The sequence below is a fragment of the Silene latifolia genome, chromosome 1 (genome assembly GCF_048544455.1).
Source record: "Silene latifolia isolate original U9 population chromosome 1, ASM4854445v1, whole genome shotgun sequence".
In the NCBI taxonomy this organism is placed as follows: Eukaryota; Viridiplantae; Streptophyta; class Magnoliopsida; order Caryophyllales; family Caryophyllaceae; genus Silene; species Silene latifolia.
In genome coordinates, this window is record NC_133526.1 from 62,605,680 (window position 1) to 62,626,448 (window position 20,769).

Sequence of the window (20,769 nt, forward strand, 5' to 3'; positions counted from 1 at the left end):
ATCTTCACCCGTTTCCACTTCTTCAGGTAGAGACAGTTACTTCTCCAGAAATTCCAGTCATGGCTGAGGAAGCAAGTATAGCTAGTCATTCTGAGCCGACAGCTGAAAACTTATATAAGGGGTTCGAAATACCAGGAGATGCCAGGAAGTTCGAACCAAAGCCTTCTTACATTAGCATGGTTGAGAAGAACCAGTTCGGGGGAGCTGCAAATGAAGATGCAGCTAAGCATTTGGAGACCTTTATTGACTACTTCTGTTCCATACCCCCACCAGCTGGCGTGACCCAAGACCAGATCAAGGAGACCATGTTCATCTTCTCCCTTCGTGATGCTGCAAGGGAGTGGTATAGAGATTTGGACCGGACCGTTCAGGGGATCACCGATTGGAATACCTTGGCATTGGCATTCTACAAGAAGTACTTTTCTGCTTCAAGGACGATTGCTATCAGAGCCCAAATCACGGGCTTTAAACAAGGGACGGATGAGAATTTCTACGAAGCATGGGTCCGTTTTAAGAAGCTGGTGCGAACCATACCGCACCATGGGTTCGAAAAGTGGAGCTTGTGCAATCATTTCTACAATGGGTTGTACGACGATCAGAGGGCCATTTTGGATGCTGCGACCAATGGACGATTCGGCTGAAAATTTGGGAGCAACCAAGGGGTGGAAGATCATTGACGATCTAGCTACCCACAAGGCCGAGTATGGGAATTCTAGAGGGAACCAGAGGAGAGCTGCTGAATCCTCCTCTGTCGCTGCGCTTGAGGCTCTTACTGCGAGATTTGACAAGTATGAGCTAGGAGGAGCCTCTAAAGGTGGGATGTACCAAGTCAATGCTGTGTCAGACGGTCCCTTCGTGCAGAAAGTTGTGGAGCCGAGGGGCACGTTTGAAGAACCGCCCTAGTCCCTTTGAATCTTGTGTTGCCTTTCAACACTATAGGCAGACCAACACCTACTACGAGCCAACCCACCCAAACTTGAGTTGGAGGAGCCAAAATGTCCTGAATCCAACTCAAGCTCCGCCGCAAGCAACCCCTATGTGCCCCCTCATCAAAAGGAAAAACAATATCGAAACCTCCTTATGTGCCGCAAAGAAAATAATCGAAGAATTCTGAATTTTCCGAGCTTAAGAACCTGTTGCTAAAGGAGTCCCAAGCAAGAGAGGCCGGAATGAAGCTACTAGAGAGCCAAATTGCTCAATTGGCTAGCAAAAGTAACACTCGAGCTCCCGGACACTTACCGACTCAACCTGAACAAAAGGAGACCCTAAATGCCATCACTTTGAGGAGCGGGTCCACCCTTGATGGTCCTGCCATGGTCAAGGACGCTGTTGAAAAAGATGAGCCGGAAACAAGGCAAAAGAAAGCTTCAACGAATAAATCAAAGAAACAGCTGTCTACCAGGTATATCAGTCGATCGCCTGATATACCTAGTCGATCGACTGAAGCACGGGTTACAAGAGCTTCTGGAACTGTACATCTCAGTCGATCGAATGAGGACAGTGGTCGATCGACTGAGATTGCTGCTGATGCTGAGGAATTTCGTCCTTTGATGCCAAATAATCTGCGAGACCACTTGTTTCGGGGTACCACAGTCCCGAAAATATTGGGTGCCGACCCGAGTGCTGATGGGTCAGTCCCGGCTCTGAAGTTCGATCCGATGACAGTTAATGGTTCTCATTTGAGACGGTCTGAGGGAGGGTCAAGCTTCAACAAGGAAAAAGTTGTGGACTTCCAGCCAAAGTCCAAGAATACCGGCACGCGTGATTTAGAGGAGAGGGCTAAGGTACTCCTTACAGCCCCATATCCGGAGAGACTCGTGCCGACGAAGGAACAGGTATCTTTCAGTAAGTTTGAGAAAGTTATTCGTAGCTTGAATGTCCAGGTACCCTTCCTTGAGTTAGTTAACCAAGTGCCAGCATACACTAAATTTATGAAACAGTTATTGTCAAAGAAAAAATCGCTTGAACATGTTCACACAGTTGCGTTAACTAAAGAGTCTTGCTCCTACTTATCTCACACTGCGCCCCATAAGTTAGAGGATCCGGGTAGCTTTTCTGTTCCTTGCAAAATAGGTACCTTCTCAATTGATAAGGCTTTATGTGACTTAGGAGCTAGTTTAAGTGTCATGCCCTTGAGTCTAGCTAGAAAGCTTAAGTTGACCAGGTTTGCTATTACCGATATGACAGTACAGATGGCTGACCGATCTTCGGTCCAGCCAATAGGGGTCTTAGAGGACATTCCTGTCCAAATAAGGAAGTTTTTCTTCCCCATTGACTTCGTTGTACTTGACATGCCTAAGGATGCTCGTATTCCCATTATTTTGGGTAGGCCATTTCTGCACACTGCTGGTGCAGTCATCGATGTCGGTCTAGGAACCTTGACTTTCAAAGTGGGAAAGCACTCTATTGTCTTTGCCCAGCCGGCTAAGAAAAAGGATCCCATGTGGCCTGTTACTTGTAATACAGTCTCTGAAAAGAAATCGTACTTTGTGCTCCCTGAATTACCTATCTCTATTACTACTCCTGTATTAACACCTCCGTCTCAGACTGGGAGCAAAAAGGAGGAAAAACCTGTTGTTTCAGACATTGCAGGAGCTGGTTTGGGGAAGGAAAAGCTGCAGGTTACTCCCGCCGCGACAGAGCAAACTATTTCAAGAGGAGGTCTTGGATGCCTTAGCTATGCGACTGATGAGGAAGTGAAAGATGAGCCAGCCAAGGTGAGATGGTCTGATTTGGAGTCCGACGAACCCAAAGAGACCCTTGATTGGGGAGATGACAAGGTTGATCCATTGAGCTCTCCGACTGTTGAAGCTAAGAAGGGTGCAACTGATAAACTGAGCACCATTGAGGCTACCTCTAGTAGCCAGAAGCCGACGAAGTGGGCCATACCTTGGCCTTTCTTGATCAACTACTAGTTGATCAAAAGCTTTACAAACATTTTATTGCTTTCGAACTATTTTGTTTTTTTATTATTGCTTTTGAGTGCGCGAAAACTTCGCATTTATTTTGTTTTTTTTAGGATTTTTATGCACTTTAAGCTTTGTTTTGGGTTTTCGCGCAATTTTGGGCACGTATTATTGTGCATTTGCAGGTTTCTAGACCTCGGTAGCTCGAGTTATTGAGCTAATACGAAGAAATAAGAAGTTGCAGCAGTGTTTTCAGTCGATCGACTGACCTATATGGTCGATCGACTGATTTGCAGGTTTTCAGGAGCTACTGTTCACGCCCACCTGGTCGATCGACTGATCTTCTTGGTCGATCGACCACTGCTGCTGCTGTATTTGTTCACGACCTCTCCCCTGCTGTGTTTGGTCGATATGGGGACCTAAGGGAGTTTTCTACTCCGCTTTACTTTCCGTTATATTACTTATTTCTTCTGTTTTCTCATTTACGCACAATTTTACCGCTTCAAAATTGTTTTCTCAGTCTTATGCGTGGTATTTTCTGTCTTTCAGGCACTCTTGTTAGTAGCATCGCTAGCTCTCAAACCTCCTAGCTCACGCTGGTTTGGGGAGGTTTCCTTTTGCTGCGCTTAAAGTCTTGTGAGTTCCATATCTTTCCTTTGTGTCTTGCTTATTTATTTTCTCGCAAATTCCCATTTCTCCTTTCTTCATTACATGATTTTGCACAATGGGGACATTGTGCGATTTGGTTTGGGGAAGGGTTTTGCGTCGCATATCATTTGCTTGCATTCACGTTTACATTATGTCTTGCATTGTTGTTTACTTCTTCATATACATCAAAAATCAAAAAAATTGAAAAATTTCAAAAAATTCCCATAAAATGCACGTTTATTTTAGCATTTAGGTCGAGTCGGAACGGTAGTATTTCTATGATGATTTTGCATTTGCACCTGTTTTGCCTCAGCCTTGCTAGATTAACATGTTATTAGTAGAATCGTGAATGCATATCTACGAGTTTTCGTTACATTCATGCTGAACTTGAGATTTGACTTAGAAAATTGGCAAACTACATCATACATTCTGAGGTTTAGAGCCTATAACTGGTGACATCTATGACCGGTTTATTTAGGAATGTGAGTAGTACTCCTTATGAGACATGTTTCCTTAATTTGCATAAATATGAATTTGATCTACTTAATACCTGTATGCATTCGGTTTGTGGTTAGTTGACACATGTGGAAGAGGTTTCCTTTATTCATTTTGCCCATAAGCTCCACACTGCCAAAAATAGCCTTTTTGTCCCGTTTACTACATCCTACATTTAGCCTACCTTTGTCAAGCTAGTAGTCTGTGTTCTTGGGATTGTTACTCGTTTTTGGTGGCATTTGCTCTGTTGAGATGATGATTGGAAAATGAAAAAAAAAAGGAAAGAAAGAAACCAAAGAAAAAAAAAGAAAGAAATGAAAAAAATGATTCGAAAAAGAAAGAAAAAGAGGTTCTGCACTGTTCATAGCAGTCGATCGACTGCCCCTTTTGGTCGATCGACGGAGATTCGAGGAAGAAGTCAATTCGCATAATTTAATCCTTATCTTTTGGCGATTTTTGCTCCCATGTTTCATTTATATCCTATGGGGAGTTTATTGATTTGTTAGTTTGGAGATTGTGAGTTTTGTGCTTGCTATAGCACCGTTTCGTTTGATTATGAGCAAGAAGTTGGATGTTGCCATTTGGTTCCGTTTTGGTACTAGCTTGATCACCTGTACCTCCACTTTTCCACAAAATGTTTTGCCTCTTCTTACCCATACCTCACATATCCCATATTTACCTCGGCATGTGTCATTGGTCATCTGTTTGGTTGGAATGCATATGTACGGTCATAGAGATCATTTTCATATTCTATTGCTGGCATGTCTTCATAGGTCGTAGTTAGGTGAGAGTCACTACAAAATTAATTCTTTCTATCTTACATATATTCACATGTACTTATTGAGTGATTTGAGCGACCCGTGAGAGTCCAATTTGATAAGTCTCTACGATTGATTTGTTCAGATCTTTAACGACTTTATAATTCGTTTGTATGATTCGCATTACTAATTGATTGTTGGTTATGCATTAAATTGGTTTAGGCTTTACAGTTGACAATTCGCTCTGAGATTGAACTCGTTCCATTAGGTTTTAGGATCGAGTCTAGTTCTTGCTTGGGGACAAGCAAGGGTTTGGTTTGGGGAAGTTTGATGCGTGTCTTTTATATGATGTTTTACATCCCATTAGCGGGTCTCACTCCGCCCCTTCAACTCACAACAAGACAACCATGAGGTAGGATGCCTTCTTGCAAGGCAAGGTGGGTCTTGCCAAAATGGCGACACATCCAATCATTAAGCACACAAAATCAAGTAATGGATGCATCTACAAAAGAATAGCCACTTTCCTCATCTAAGTGGCGGAAATTATCTACAAGGGAAGCAATTCAAGGGTTCACACTCCTTCATAGATACAATTTCTTCAAACTACTAAGCCTAGAAGGATACCAATAAATCACCTCCAAGTTGTGTCAAGCTAGGGTACCTTTGTCCTCAATCGTTAAATGCTTTTGTCTAGAGTAGACTCCCTATGGTGTTAGAAACACTGGAGGATCGCGGAATTCCCCCTCTTGCCTAGACAAGAAGAAGGGTCGTCCCCTCTCTACCATGCACAAAAATGGATACGATGGATAACGGGATCGATAGTATTTGAGTTTCTTTTTGGTAGTTTGCTTTTGTTTTTCTTTTTCCCCCCAATTTCATGTGGCATATAACATTTGAGAACACTTTCTTTTTGCCATTTCTTTTTGATTTTTGGCATTTCAACACTTGATATCTTTCAACTTTTCTTTGCATTTCTTTTTGAACATTTTCAAAGTCACCCCATATGTAGGGAGGGTGCCTTATTTTTGAAGCTTTAGGAGTCTATTTTTGCTCCTCTTTTCTTTTGATGCATTTTGCAAACTTTCTTTCACTTTTCATTTCATTGAACTCAAATTGATTCTTTTTGTGCCCATTCCCTTTTGATGACAAAAATGTGGTAGAACATGGATGAATGATGGATGGATGCATGGTTTCAAGGGTCACCTTGGAATAAACGGTAGCCAAGGAGTTATCACACCACAAGGTACTCTTGACTAGGCCTTAAACCATGGGTCAAAGGATACTAGCATGACACATCCTAGGGTGTTTTACAAGTATTCTAACAAGCAAAGTCTTAAGAAGAAAAAGCATCTACTAGGGCCTATATACACTTGTCAAGCTTCCCAAATAGACGGTTTCACAAAATTTTTCTAACCATGCAAAACTACATGCCATGATGCAACTAACATTTATACATCCTAATGCAAATGATTCTACCAACTAATATGCCAAATAAACTAAATGCATGTCCTGAATTCACATTGTTATACCGCATCAATCAAAATAAAGCCACATAGTCATTAACATAAAGAGGAAAAAGGAGATTGGAAAGATCATACCATGCGGTCTTCAATATCCTCATGTCTCGGATGTGGCGTAGTCAATCAATGTGAAAAAGGATGAACAAACACAATATATACAAAACAATATATACAAGTCTACACTACAAAGGAAATGAACTTGTTTTTGGATTTTTCAATTTTTCAAATTTTTATGGTTTTTGATTTTATGAAATTAAAAGACATATTTTTGTGATTTTTCGAAATTTTTCAATTTTTATGCATTTTTGGAATATAAATTCCCATCCCCCACTTTATTTTGGATATTGTCCTCAATGTACATGTAGGAGTAGGAATGAAAAAGAAATACATGTTTTTGGATTTTTGATTTTTTGAAATGAAGTACAAATACAATGATATGATATGAATGAATGCATGCTCTAACTAAGTGCAATTCTATATGGAATAAATAACAAATGAATGCAATCTACATTAGATGATGCATGATTTTTAGTGAACTATGGTCACCTATGATCAAACCTCCCCAAACCGATTTAAACACTATTTCTAATGTAGAAATGAATAGGTTTGGCCATTAGTGACTATGCATGAATTCTAGTCTATATGCAACTATCTACATGAATCATATGAAATATATTACAATGCAAACTAATGTAAATGAACTAACTAATGCAAATGCAATATGAAATATAATACAAATGCAAGCTAAATGTATATGTATATAACTAAATGCAAGTGTAAATGTAATGCAAAGTGAAAGGAAAGGATATCTTACAAATGGTGGTTTGAGGGAGGACTCCACCAAACTCATTCCTTGTTGCCATGATTATTGATGTTGTCCATGTTGCTTAATGCTCTCAACAACCGGTCAAAGGCTTTTGAATGGGCTTCATATAAGCACAAATAGGATGTAATACCCCGTATTTTATTATCGTTTGGGCGAGTTTTATTATTTTATGGTGGCGTAAAGGTAATGATAAAAGCGTAAAAATAATTGTTTAAATTATATCGCGAGATGAGTCGGGTTTATATTTGAGTAGCATTTTTGGGTCGAGGGGTCATAACCCATTTACCACTTGTTACCCATTTACCCACCTACCATTTTACCTCACCAAACCCTAAAAACAAACCCTAATTCACCTTTAAAACCCTATCCCTTTCCCCTACCGTCATTTTGACAACACAAAACAACAACCCTCCTTCCTCTCTCGTTTAAGCGTTATACACGGCCAAAGAGAGCACGCCGGTGAGTGTGGAGGTAGTGGGGTCTGCCAGGAGTCCAGGGGAGTCTTTGCTAGTGGTCGAGGGTGGTGGTACAGGCCGGAAAAGCGCAGGTCGACGGCCGTCATAGGTATGGGTTCTCGTTTTCATTTCTGTCCCACCGTTTTGTTTTGTGTTATGCGTCTTTTAGGGACTGTTGTGGTGGTCGTGGGGTGGTGAGATGTGTTGTGGGTGTAGAGTCGAGTCGGGTGGTGGTGGTTAGAGTGGTGGTCGTTGCTGGTGGTAGTTGCAGTGGTGGTGTTTAGGTGTCGGGGTCGGTGGGGTGTTTTTGGGTAGCATTTCAGACATAGGAAAAGGGGTGGCACCACCGTGGACTCGGGGGAGGTCGAATCGGTGGTGCCACGTGTGTCAGGGTCGCCGTGCGACGGTGGTGGCAATGGTGGTGGTTGGTAGGGTGGCAGGGGAGTGTCGTGGTGGTTGTCGGGTTAGATAAGGAGGCTGTTCAGGGCGTTTTGTGGCGGCAGGAACGCAGGCAGGGGGTTTTTGTGGTGGTGGCCAGGACCGCCGGCGTGGGTCGACCACGTTGGTGGTGGTGGGTGGTGACCAGGCCAGACCTGTGTCGAGGCCTGGTGGTCGGCGGTGAGGATTGGTGGTTGAGGGGCGGTTGTGACGGGTTGTAAAGGGAGTGTGCGTGTGTTGTGTCATGCGTTGTTTTTGAAATTGTTTTGTTACGGGTTTTATTTTAATGAGTCGGGAATGCGTATACTTCTAATATTTACATTATTAGTTTAATTATTGAGTTAATATTAAAGTTGCGGTGACGGAATAATGTATTTAAGCTTTTGAGTCGGGATTTTATTTTGGGAAAGTTACTATTTTTAGTAACTTGCTATTTTGGTAATCGCTACTTTGGGAAACTTCCCATTTTAGGAAAACCTTCTATTTTGAGTAACTTATATTTTTAGTAATTTCTAAATTGGGAAGGTTTCTACTTATAGTAGCTCTTGAGTATGGGAACAGGAATAGTTAATTGAATTAATTATATTATGTATATGTTTAGGTGGCGAGTTTCGGGTGGAGTACTTCTGATCTGCAGTTAGCTTTTATCGCTATTTGAGGTAGGGGAATACACTGGACTTGATATCGTATTATGTGACCGGGATTGATCTGAATCGGTGGTTTACATGTTATAATATGATTGTCTGATTTAATTCCGTTAAGTACTATTGTTGAACTGTTTTATTATATTATTACCTTGGAGTTGGTGGAGGTGGTGATGATGACATTGTGATAAGGCCCAGGCGGGTTCTGCAGGACTTGCCCTGGTGTCCTCAGCTGCGAGCTGGCAGATCGGCTACGGTCGATATTTATAGTCTACCGGGGATCGGTATGGCTGGGTTGTCCGGGTTGTGAGTTGTGATGGCGATGTTGGTGATGGAGGAGTATGTGTTTTGTGTTACTGTTTATCGTATTACCTACTCAGCTTCGTGGCTGACCCCGTGTATTCGTGTACGCCTCTGATGATCCAATTAATGGGGAGCAGATTGACCGGTGTTCAGAGACTGATGGGAGCTGGCCAGGAAGAGAGCTTGGATGATTGACTTAGTGCCTAGCCCACCTTAGTCTTTTAGTAGTTTTATCAGACTCATCTTTTGGTCGTATTTGGAGATTTATTTGGATTTCAGTTGTAATGTCACTATAAACACTATAATAAAGTCTCGTGCTTCTTTCCTTTGTTATCTCTTTTGCCTCGGGTTCCGAGATGGTAACACCATTATTTATCTGAGGAGTCCTAGTCCAGGCCCTTAAATAAATGGGGGTGTTACAAAGTGGTATCAGAGCGAACGATCCTCAGGCCTAAACCAATGAATCTAATGAATGTAGGAAGAGTCAAATAAAATGAACCCCGGGATAGAACTGTTAGGAGCACACTAAAGGTAAGGGATGAGTTAGGGGCCCCCTCACACCGAACCATTGGCCCTCTCGGTTTGACCCGGAACCCCGAGTGCATATGAGAGGAAGGGTAGAGAAGTTGCATGATACTGAGCATAACTCCATATATTATTGCCTAAGTATTAACCGATTGATATGATAATTGTTGCATAAAAGTTGATAGGAGGTTGTGGCATAATACTTTGCATGTTTTAAGGTTGAATTATACTTATACATCTATTAAGTAGTGTCAAAAGGCTATGCCTAGTGATATGCGGTTATGTGATCCCTAAGCCATGCTAGATAGACAAGTAAGATAAGAAGTAAAAGAATTGGCTAGAATTACCAAAGTGTTTTGTGTTGCAGCTAATCCCTAAAATTCTCTTGTAGTCATGCCTCCAAGAAGGAACACGGTGTAAACATCACCCGAAGAGTTAGATCAACTATTGGTGAGAATGAGGCCCTAAAGGCCAAACGATTGATCCGGAAAGATGAGTACCATTGTGGCAAGGCATAACCCCACAAAATTCACTGGAGAGGGAGAACCACAGTTGCTGGGGGAATGGTGTAGAGAGTTCACCAATCTGTTTGAACTGTTAGCATGTCCGGAAGAGCTGCAGGTGGATCAAGCTGCCCACTATCTTAGGGCCACAGCCGGTGGTGACCGTGGACCAGAACAAGGTGGAGATACGAGAGGTTGCTAGGGATCTTGAGACTGGACACGTATCTTGGTTGAAATTCCAAGAGCTTCTGAAGAATGAGTTTATGCCCGAGTTCCAAAAAGCCAAACTTCGGGAGGAGTTTGACACCTTCAAGATGACAGAAGATATGACAGTGGAGACTTATCATCGGAAATTCCGACAGTTATCCTCATACATTGATGACTTTGGGCAGAATGAAGCTATGATGGCTATGAGGTTTGAGCGGGGACTCACCATGGACATCAAGAAGAGGCTCACAGCAGCTCCACCCACTACAGTTCAGGACATTTACTTGAGGGCTGGTGCTGCTGAAAGACTCTCGGAATGCATCAAGGCCGATAAGAAAGGCAAGGCCGAGAAAAGGAAGTGGGAGACCACAAGTGATAATCTTGGGGCAAAGAAGCGAGTTCGGGCAGATATGGTGGGTACTCCACTAACGGTGCCCCGAGGGTACGAGAGCTCAGAGTGGAGGTGGCTTCAGGGGCACCGGTGGGGGAGGTAGTTCTGCGGGGCTTACTTGTTTTGGCTGTGGAAAGACAGGACACAAGAGGTTTGAATGCCGATCATCCGGGCGAATCGATCTGTGGATACAGGGCACCTATGTCCGGTTCGGTGGCTCTCGTTCGGTGGGGTGCAGGTATAACGATTATCGCACACCTATGTCGCTACGGGGAGGTGCGAGGTCTGGAGCTAGTAACAGCTACCAAGGAAGCTACAACAACTACCAGAACCGTAATCAGCAGAGCCAGCAGAGTGGGAGCACCAACTTTCAGAAGACTACAAATGAAGGGAACAAACAATCTGGAGCAGCTTCTTCAAATCAGAGTGGGGCTAAGTCCAGTGGCAAGCTCTTCGCCATGGGCAAGGAGGCAGCTAAGAATGACTCTCATGTGGTGACTGGTACATTTCCTGTTAACTCTAAACCCACCTTTGTGTTGTTTGATTCCGGAGCTACACATTCTTTTATATCTGCGGAACATGCCAGAGTCTTAAACCTTAAGTCATATGATAGAATTGTTGATTCGGTAGTGGTACCTTCGGGGGAGTCGGTATCTTGTGATAGAGTCTACACTGGGGTACCAATTCAGATCGGAGAGGTTGTGTTTCACTGTGACCTTATAGAGTTTCCCTTGGGGGGTTTTGAGGTGATTCTGGGGATGGACTGGTTAGGGAAGTACAAAGCTTTTATCGACTGCCATCAGAAGAAGATCTCTTTGAGGGGACCTAAGGGAGTTAGGGTGTCTTATAAGGGGTATGTGGTCAAGCCAAGAGTCAAATTCATATCTCGTTAATACCACGAAGTCGAGTCCGAGGAAAGGGGACCAGTTAATCTTGTGTCAGATGTGGGATAGTGAGTCGGAGACCCCTAAGGTGTCCGAGATTCCGGTGGTGAGGGAGTTCGAGAATGTATTTCCGGAAGACATTCCAGGGTTACCACCGAAAAGAGAAGTGGACTTTTCCATTGATCTAAAGCCGAGAATGGGCCGATTTCTAAACCACCTTACCGTATGGGGCCGAAAGAGATGGAGGAATTGAAGAAGCAGTTGGATGAGCTAGCAGAGAAAGGTTACATACGGCCTAGTGTTTCACCTTGGGGAGCACCAGTGTTGTTTGTCAAGAAGAAAGATGGAAGCTTGAGACTTTGCGTGGATTACCGTGAGTTGAACAATGTGACCGTCAAGAACCGTTATCCTTTGCCAAGGATCGATGATTTGTTCGATCAATTGAGTGGAGCCGGAGTTTTCTCTAAGATCGATTTGAGGTCAGGTTATCACCAGTTGAGAATTAAGAACGAGGATATACCTAAGACCGCTTTCAGAACAAGATATGGGCACTATGAGTTCGTGGTCATGCCATTTGGGTTGACTAATGCGCCCGGCGATGTTTATGGACCGATGAATCGGGTGTTCAGTCCTTACACCGGACAAGTTCGTGGTTGTATTCATCGATGATATTCTGGTATACTCCAAGAATGAGGAGGAACATGAGGAACATTTGAGGTTAGTCTTGAAAACCTTGGAGGAGAACCAGTTATATGCCAAGCTGAGCAAGTGTGAGTTCTGGTTGAAGAAAGTTGCTTTTCTGGGCCATGTGATTTCCAAGGAAGAGGTGTCGGTTGATCCTAGCAAGATTGAGGCAGTGACGAGATGGCAGAGTCCTTAGAATGTGGGTGAGATCCGAAGCTTCTTGGGGCTAGCAGGTTATTACCGAAGGTTTGTCAAGGACTTCTCAAAGATCGCCAAGCCATTGACGTCCTTGATGCGGAAGGAGAACAGGTTTGTTTGGGATGAGAGTTGTGAGGAGGCGTTTCTAACCCTCAAAGAACGACTCACTACAGCTCCTATCCTTGCACTACCAGATGGGAAAGATAATTTCGAGGTGTATACCGATGCTTCCAAGAAGGGTCTGGGGTGCGTATTGATGCAAAACGGGAAGGTAATCGCTTACGCTTCTCGACAGTTGAAGACCTATGAGGAGAATTACCCTACTCATGATCTAGAGTTGGGGGCTGTGGTGTTTGCGCTCAAACTATGGCGACACTATCTTTATGGGGCTACCTTCAAAGTGTTTTCCGACCACAAGAGCTTAAAGTACATTTACACACAGAAGGAGTTGAACATGAGACAGAGGAGATGGATCGAATTGATTGGCGACTATGACATGGAGATACTTTATCATGAGGGGAAAGCGAATGTCGTAGCCGATGCCTTAAGCAGGAAATCCATCCATGCTTTGAGCAGTGCTAGATCTAGAGTGAGGATGCATAATGAGCTGCGGGGGATGGGAATCCACGTGATCCGGCAAGGAGAGACTCTTGGAGACTTGACCGTTGAGCCGAGTTATATGAGGAGATCGAGAGCTACGAAAAAACCGATGCTAGAATTCGGAGCGCAAAGACACGAGAACAGCGAGAAGCCGGGGTTGATTCCGGGTTTGTTATCCATGCTTGATGGTAGTCCGAGGTTTGGGGGACGGTGGTGTGTTCCGGATAATGATGAGCTGAAAAGGAAGATTCTTACGAGAGGCACATGCCACGCCTTACTCGGTTCATCCTGGGGGAGATAAGTTATACAAGGACCTCAAGAAGACCTTTTGGTGGCCGAATATGAAGAGGGAAGTTCTTTGAGTTCGTAGCTCGATGCTTGACATGCCGTAGAGTGAAGGGTGAACATAAGAGGCCGCAAGGGAAGGTTCAACCACTAGATGTGCCAGAGTGGAAGTGGGAAAGCATTTCCATGGATTTCATTGTTGGGTTGCCTCGAACTCCGAAAGGTAACAATATGATTTGGGTGATCGTGGATAGGCTAACCAAGTCGGCTCACTTTATTCCCATGAAGGATACTTGGAGTAAAGCTGAGTTGGCCAAGGCTTATGTTCGATGTGGTGAAGCTGCATGGTGTACCCAAGGACATCATTTCCGACAGAGACTCCAGTTTCTATCCAAATTCTCGCAGAGTTACAATCACTAATGGGTACTCGATTAAAGATGAGCACCGCTTTTCATCCAAATACGATGGTCGACAGAGAGGACTATTCAGACGCTCGAGGACATGTTGAGAGCTTGTGTTTTGGAGTTCGGCGGGTCTTGGGAGGATAGACTGGGGTTGATTGAGTTTTCATACAACAACAGTTACCACGCTAGTATTGGGATGGCTCCATTTGAGGCTCAGTATGGCGGGAAGTGCGGGAGTCCTGTGTGTTGGGATGATCGAGCGATGCGGTAGTTTTGGGACCAGAGATGATTCAGAGAGATGGTTGAACAGTGCGATCATTCGACGAAGATGAGGGCTGCCCAGGACCGGCAGAAGAGCTATCTTGACGCTAGGAGAAGCGACATTTCTTTCCAGTGGGGAGAAAGTACTTCTTAGAGTGTCTCCGATGAAGGGAGTGATGAGATTTGGGAAGCGGGGAAAGTTGAGCCAGAAGTTTATTGGGCCATATGAGATCCTGGATAGAGTTGGAGAAGTGGCATATCGACTAGCTCTACCACCACTTTAGCCAGGGTACATAATGTCTTCCATGTTTCTCGATTGCGGAGATATTTGAGTGACCCTTCGCATATTTTGAGCCATGATGTGGTCGAGGTGGACGAGCAGTTGACTTACATCGAGACGCCTAAGGAGATCTTGGACAGGAAGGTTAGAAAGACCAGGCACGGAGAGACGGCTTTAGTAAAAGTGTTGTGGTCTAATCATAAAGCAGAGGAGGCTACCTGGGAAACCGAGGCCGCGATGAGAGAGAGTTATCCACATCTGTTCTCTTGAGGTAAGTTACGGGACGTAACTTTCTTTTTAGGAGGGTAGAATGTAACATTTCGTGTTTATATAGTATAGTCGTGTGTTGGACCGTGTTAGTTATACGAGATGTCTTTTATATTTTCGCATGACATGTTTGGTATGGGAGCGAACTTCGGGACGAAGTTCTTTTTAAGGGGGGAAGACTGTAATACCCCGTATTTTATTATCGTTTGGGCGAGTTTTATTATTTTATGGTGGCGTAAAGGTAATGATAAAAGCGTAAAAATAATTGTTTAAATTATATCGCGAGATGAGTCGGGTTTATATTTGAGTAGCATTTTTGGGTCGAGGGGTCATAACCCATTTACCACTTGTTACCCATTTACCCACCTACCATTTTACCTCACCAAACCCTAAAAACAAACCCTAATTCACCTTTAAAACCCTATCCCTTTCCCCTACCGTCATTTTGACAACACAAAACAACAACCCTCCTTCCTCTCTCGTTTAAGCGTTATACACGGCCAAAGAGAGCACGCCGGTGAGTGTGGAGGTAGTGGGGTCTGCCAGGAGTCCAGGGGAGTCTTTGCTAGTGGTCGAGGGTGGTGGTACAGGCCGGAAAAGCGCAGGTCGACGGCCGTCATAGGTATGGGTTCTCGTTTTCATTTCTGTCCCACCGTTTTGTTTTGTGTTATGCGTCTTTTAGGGACTGTTGTGGTGGTCGTGGGGTGGTGAGATGTGTTGTGGGTGTAGAGTCGAGTCGGGTGGTGGTGGTTAGAGTGGTGGTCGTTCTTTGGTGGTAGTTGCGGTGGTGGTGTTTAGGTGTCGGGGTCGGTGGGGTTTTTGGGTAGCATTTCAGACATAGGAAAAGGGGTGGCACCACCGTGGACTCGGGGGAGGTCGAATCGGTGGTGCCACGTGTGTCAGGGTCGCCGTGCGACGGTGGTGGCAATGGTGGTGGTTGGTAGGGTGGCAGGGGAGTGTCGTGGTGGTTGTCGGGTTAGATAAGGGGGCTGTTCAGGGCGTTTTGTGGCGGCAGGAACGCAGGCAGGGGGTTTTTGTGGTGGTGGCCAGGACCGCCGGCGTGGGTCGACCACGTTGGTGGTGGTGGGTGGTGACTAGGCCAGACCTGTGTCGAGCCCGGTGGTCGGCGGTGAGGATTGGTGGTTGAGGGGCGGTTGTGACGGGTTGTAAAGGGAGTGTGCGTGTGTTGTGTCATGCGTTGTTTTTGAAATTGTTTTGTTACGGGTTTTATTTTAATGAGTCGGGAATGCGTATACTTCTAATATTTACATTATTAGTTTAATTATTGAGTTAATATTAAAGTTGCGGTGACGGAATAATGTATTTAAGCTTTTGAGTCGGGATTTTATTTTGGGAAAGTTACTATTTTTAGTAACTTGCTATTTTGGTAATCGCTACTTTGGGAAACTTCCCATTTTAGGAAAACCTTCTATTTTGAGTAACTTATATTTTTAGTAATTTCTAAATTGGGAAGGTTTCTACTTATAGTAGCTCTTGAGTATGGGAACAGGAATAGTTAATTGAATTAATTATATTATGTATATGTTTAGGTGGCGAGTTTCGGGTGGAGTACTTCTTGATCTGCAGTTAGCTTTTATCGCTATTTGAGGTAGGGGAATACACTGGACTTGATATCGTATTATGTGACTGGATTGACTGAATCGGTGGTTTACATGTTATAATATGATTGTCTGATTTAATTCCGTTAAGTACTATTGTTGAACTGTTTTATTATATTATTACCTTGGAGTTGGTGGAGGTGGTGATGATGACATTGTGATAAGGCCCAGGCGGGTTCTGCAGGACTTGCCCTGGTGTCCTCAGCTGCGAGCTGGCAGATCGGCTACGGTCGATATTTATAGTCTACCGGGGATCGGTATGGCTGGGTTGTCCGGGTTGTGAGTTGTGATGGCGATGTTGGTGATGGAGGAGTATGTGTTTTGTGTTACTGTTTATCGTATTACCTACTCAGCTTCGTGGCTGACCCCGTGTATTCGTGTACGCCTGTGATGATCCAATTAATGGGGAGCAGATTGACAAGTGTTCAGAGACTGATGGGAGCTGGCCGGGAAGAGAGCTTGGATGACTGACTTAGTGCCTAGCCCACCTTAGTCTTTTAGTAGTTTTATCAGACTCATCTTTTGGTCGTATTTGGAGATTTATTTGGATTTCAGTTGTAATGTCACTATAAACACTATAATAAAGTACTGTGCTTCTTTCCTTTGTTATCTACTGCCTCGGGTTCCGAGATGGTAACACCATTATTTATCTGAGGAGTCCTAGTCCAGGCCCTTAAATAAATGGGGGTGTTACATAGGAGATTGGCGATGTCAAAACGTAGTTTAGCCATCTTGGCTTGGAATAGAACTTGCCGAACACTCTCCCATTTATTTTGCCCTTGGCACTTGGCTTCTTACAATGCTTCAAACCAACAAGCCCATGATTCTTGTCAATACAATGTATGAAGTATTGCCCATATTCATCCGGAGGCTTCCACTCTTTACCATCTCTTTCAAATTCTATGATGATAGAGCATTGATTCATCAATCCTTCAATAGTAGAAGGAGAGTTCTCATTTCTTTGATGAGGGGATAGTTGAAGGATAAGATGTGGAGGAGTCAACTTCTCACCATTGAGTTCATTCATGCTTTCATTGTCTTCACTTTCTTCTTGACCCTCCTTAGAACTTGAACCATTTCCAAAGAAAAGAGCTTCAATTTCTTCCAAACTATGATCAAAGATGCCAACATCATAGTTTTCCTCTTGACCTCTCAATTCCCCAAAGATTGCAAGTTCAAATTCATCAACCTCTTCTTTCAAAGTTTTACCTCCACTCCCATAAGTGTCAAGGGAACACACTTCCTCTACATGGGTCATAGAGGGAAATTGTGGTGGGAGATCTTCCTCATCATCATCATCATAGGTATCCCAAATTGGAGAAGCAAGGCTAGTGTGTGAGCTAGATTCATTAGACAATTTAGACAAAGTGCTTGTCTCATAATTGGCCTTCAACTCACAGTCATCATTGCTCTCCACCCCAACATCATGCTTCAATTCATCATCCACTCTTGGTCCATAATCAGTCAAGCACTCCCCTTCCTCAAAAGTTACATCTTCATATTCACATCCATCATGAATGTTTGTAAAGTTGGGTACAAGTTGGAATATGGGATGTTCAATACTCATGAATTTAGGAGGTGGAGGGGTATTCACAAGAGTAGCTTCATAATGCCATCCAAATTCTTCTTCACCCTCATTATCTTCCCATTCTTCTTCATTTAGCATTTGGGTGGCTTCCAATTGGGCAATTTGATTTGCCAACTTCTCACCATTAGTAACAATGTTTTTGAGAACATTGTCCCTAGCTTGGCTCTCTTCTAGCATTTTCATGAAGAGATTTTGTTGGCACCTTAACATTTGGAGAACCACACTTTGCATGTCAAGATTATGCTCATTCTCTTGTTGTGGGTACATGGGAAATTGGTGGTATGGGTGTTCATTGTAGGATGACATTTTGCATTGATTGTAAAGTGGGTTTTGGGAGGGTGGTTGTTGTGGATGTAGGATGTGGGGGCTTTGGTAAGAAAAGATGGGGGTAGTGGTTAGGACTTTCATTGTATGAGCTGTAAGGTAGGTTTGTTTCAACTTGCTCCAAAAACTCCCCATACCCATGGTAGTCATACTCAAAAGATTCACCACATACTCCACGTGCCAAGCCTTCGGTCATCATCATAACTAGGACAAAGATATAACTACAAACAAGGAAACTACAAGAAAACGGTAAAAACAATCCTTGAGGAACAAGTTCCTCAAGGTTAAAGCAAAATCAAAATAGACAAACAAATAAGAACTTAATCACATAGCACCATCCCCGGCAACGGCGCCATTTTGATGTGGGTGATGTCGTCACTCATCCAATCAAACACATTTATAATACTCAACAAACAACTAGTTAGCGGTAAGTCGAGGTCGATCCATGGGACGGTGTGCTTTGGGTTCTAAGTCTATCTATCTCAATTTGTGCTAGTGTCACGATCGATTTGGGTTTGTAGTTGTGTCTATACTAATGCAAGCAATAAGGTAAAACAAGCAATAAAAGGAAGGATGTAAACAATTGATTAAAAGTGCTAGGATATCATGGGGTCATGGGGGATTCATGGTGTTGATCATACAAACATGTTTACAAGGTTGCAAGCAATTAATGTTGTGGAGGAACCGAGTTGGGTTATATCTTACGGTTCTTAGGAAGAGTTGGGTCCCGGAGCCGAATCGATTAGATTGTACAACACCTACAAGTCGACTTACTTTCCTCCTAATCAACTTCTATGCATGGTCTAACAAGACACGAGTTGGGTTATATCTTACAAGTCAAGTTGAGTAGATAAGAGATGGTTGTAAATGCAACGATTCATAGGCTTAGCATTTCATCAAACATAACATGTGCATAAAATTGACATCACAACAAGCAAGCAATTTAATCATGTGAACATATTAGATTAAGCATGAATCAATCCCATGTTGGTTTCCCCTAATTACCCACTAATCCTAGCAAGAGACTACTCACTCATTATCATGGGAAACATGTCATTAATGGTGTCAATCATCACAACAAGTATAAACATGATAATAGAATGAAGAAATGAACAATAAAGATTAAAGAGTAAAGGAATTATACCAACTTAAGATGATCCAAATAATAAAGCAAAGAATAATAGAAGAACTTGATGATTGATGGAAGGTTGTCAATCTCCCAATAATAACCCAATAATCTTCAATTCCCCAATAATAAACTTGAATAATAAACTTGAACAATAATTAAAGAGAGATTAATGTGTAATTTGTGGAAAGATTAAAGAGTAATCTATTCTAATCTACTCCTAATCTAATCTAAAGAAGGATTTTCTACTCTAAAAACTTGTGTCAAAGGATTATTACAAATGGGGTATTTATAGTGGAAATTAGGTGGATGCATTTAGGGTTAACTAAGGCTAATTTAGTAATTACACTTTTGAGTTTAGAGCAGGGAGGAGCCGGTATTTTTCGAAGGAAGGGCGTCTTTCTTGAAAGCTTGAAGAACGAATTTGCACTGGTCTGGAATCCGGGCGGATTGGTGTCGGGACGGGCGGATTGTAGCAGGGGAATCCGAGCGGATTTGGAGCAAGACGCTCGGATTGTAGCAAGGGAGGAATCCGAGCGGATTTGGAGCAATCCGAGCGGATTTGGGACAATCCGAGCGTCTTCAGCGCGGGACGCGCGGATTCTGTCAGCTTCTTTGTTTGAGCTCGGATTGTAAAACGGACGTCATTTTCTCATCCGGACTCCTATTGGAGTGATTCAAAAGCCTAGATCGCTTGTTTTTTCGACGCCGTTCCATCTAGCATATTTTCAGAGCCAAAGGAGCAACTCTTGGTTTGCGTTCCGAGCAATTTTCTTCATGAATGACTTCCTTGCTTTTCCTCCTTGCTTTAAACCTTATGACCCTTCTATATACTCTTTATTCCTACATCATTGGTCATCATTCTTGTCTCCTCTTCATACTAGTCCATCTAATATCATCAATAAGCTTCCAAATATGCACGAAAGACGGGAATTTCCGCCTTATTATTTCCTTTTCTACAAAACATATGAAATTCGATAGAAAAGCAAATAGGAAGGTTTTGACGGATAAAATGGCCATGAAATGCTATAATAGTATGCAAAACAGGCTCAATTAGGGGACTAAATGTGCGCAAATAATGGTCACATCAACCGTGAATCTTGAAGCCCAAAGTTATGCTAGGTTTAGGAAATAAGGTTACGTTAGTTGCTATATAACGTAACCTAGAAACATTCAATCAGCATCAAGTTATTATTCAGTTTTCATTAAAAGTTTTATTCAGTAATTTAGACTAAGTTTTTCGCATACGGTTCTTGATAGTTAGGGTTTGGGATTGTTGAGCATTGGATTTTCGGTTCTTAATAACTAATCTTTCCTCTGCAATTCGGTATTCTTCTGCCCTAATTATAGTTCATCCTTATTTTATCAATAGTTTAGAATTGCTAGCTAGTTTCCCGCAACCGTTATCATTGTTTATGTTAATTGTTTATTTTACTGTTTTTAGCATGAATTCAGTAGTTAGCTTTATCGTTTATGTTGTTGTTTCTACCCTTAGCATGAGTAGTTAATTCTATAGTGCTAGGATGTAGGGGACTTATGGCATAGGCGGCAATAGATTACACACGATCGTCTCGCGTGTTGGTCGATCGACCGACATTGTAGGTCGTCGATCGACCGACCTCGTAGGGTT

At 43.0% G+C, this 20,769-nt stretch overlaps 1 non-coding gene across 1 annotated transcript; it reads right to left on the reverse strand.

Moving 5' to 3' along the window:
* Positions 1 to 440: 440 nt before the first annotated feature.
* Positions 441 to 547, reverse strand: LOC141621252 (small nucleolar RNA R71). Its single transcript, XR_012532171.1, has one exon. It is a non-coding gene; the product is annotated as a small nucleolar RNA R71 (small nucleolar RNA).
* Positions 548 to 20,769: the final 20,222 nt, after the last annotated feature.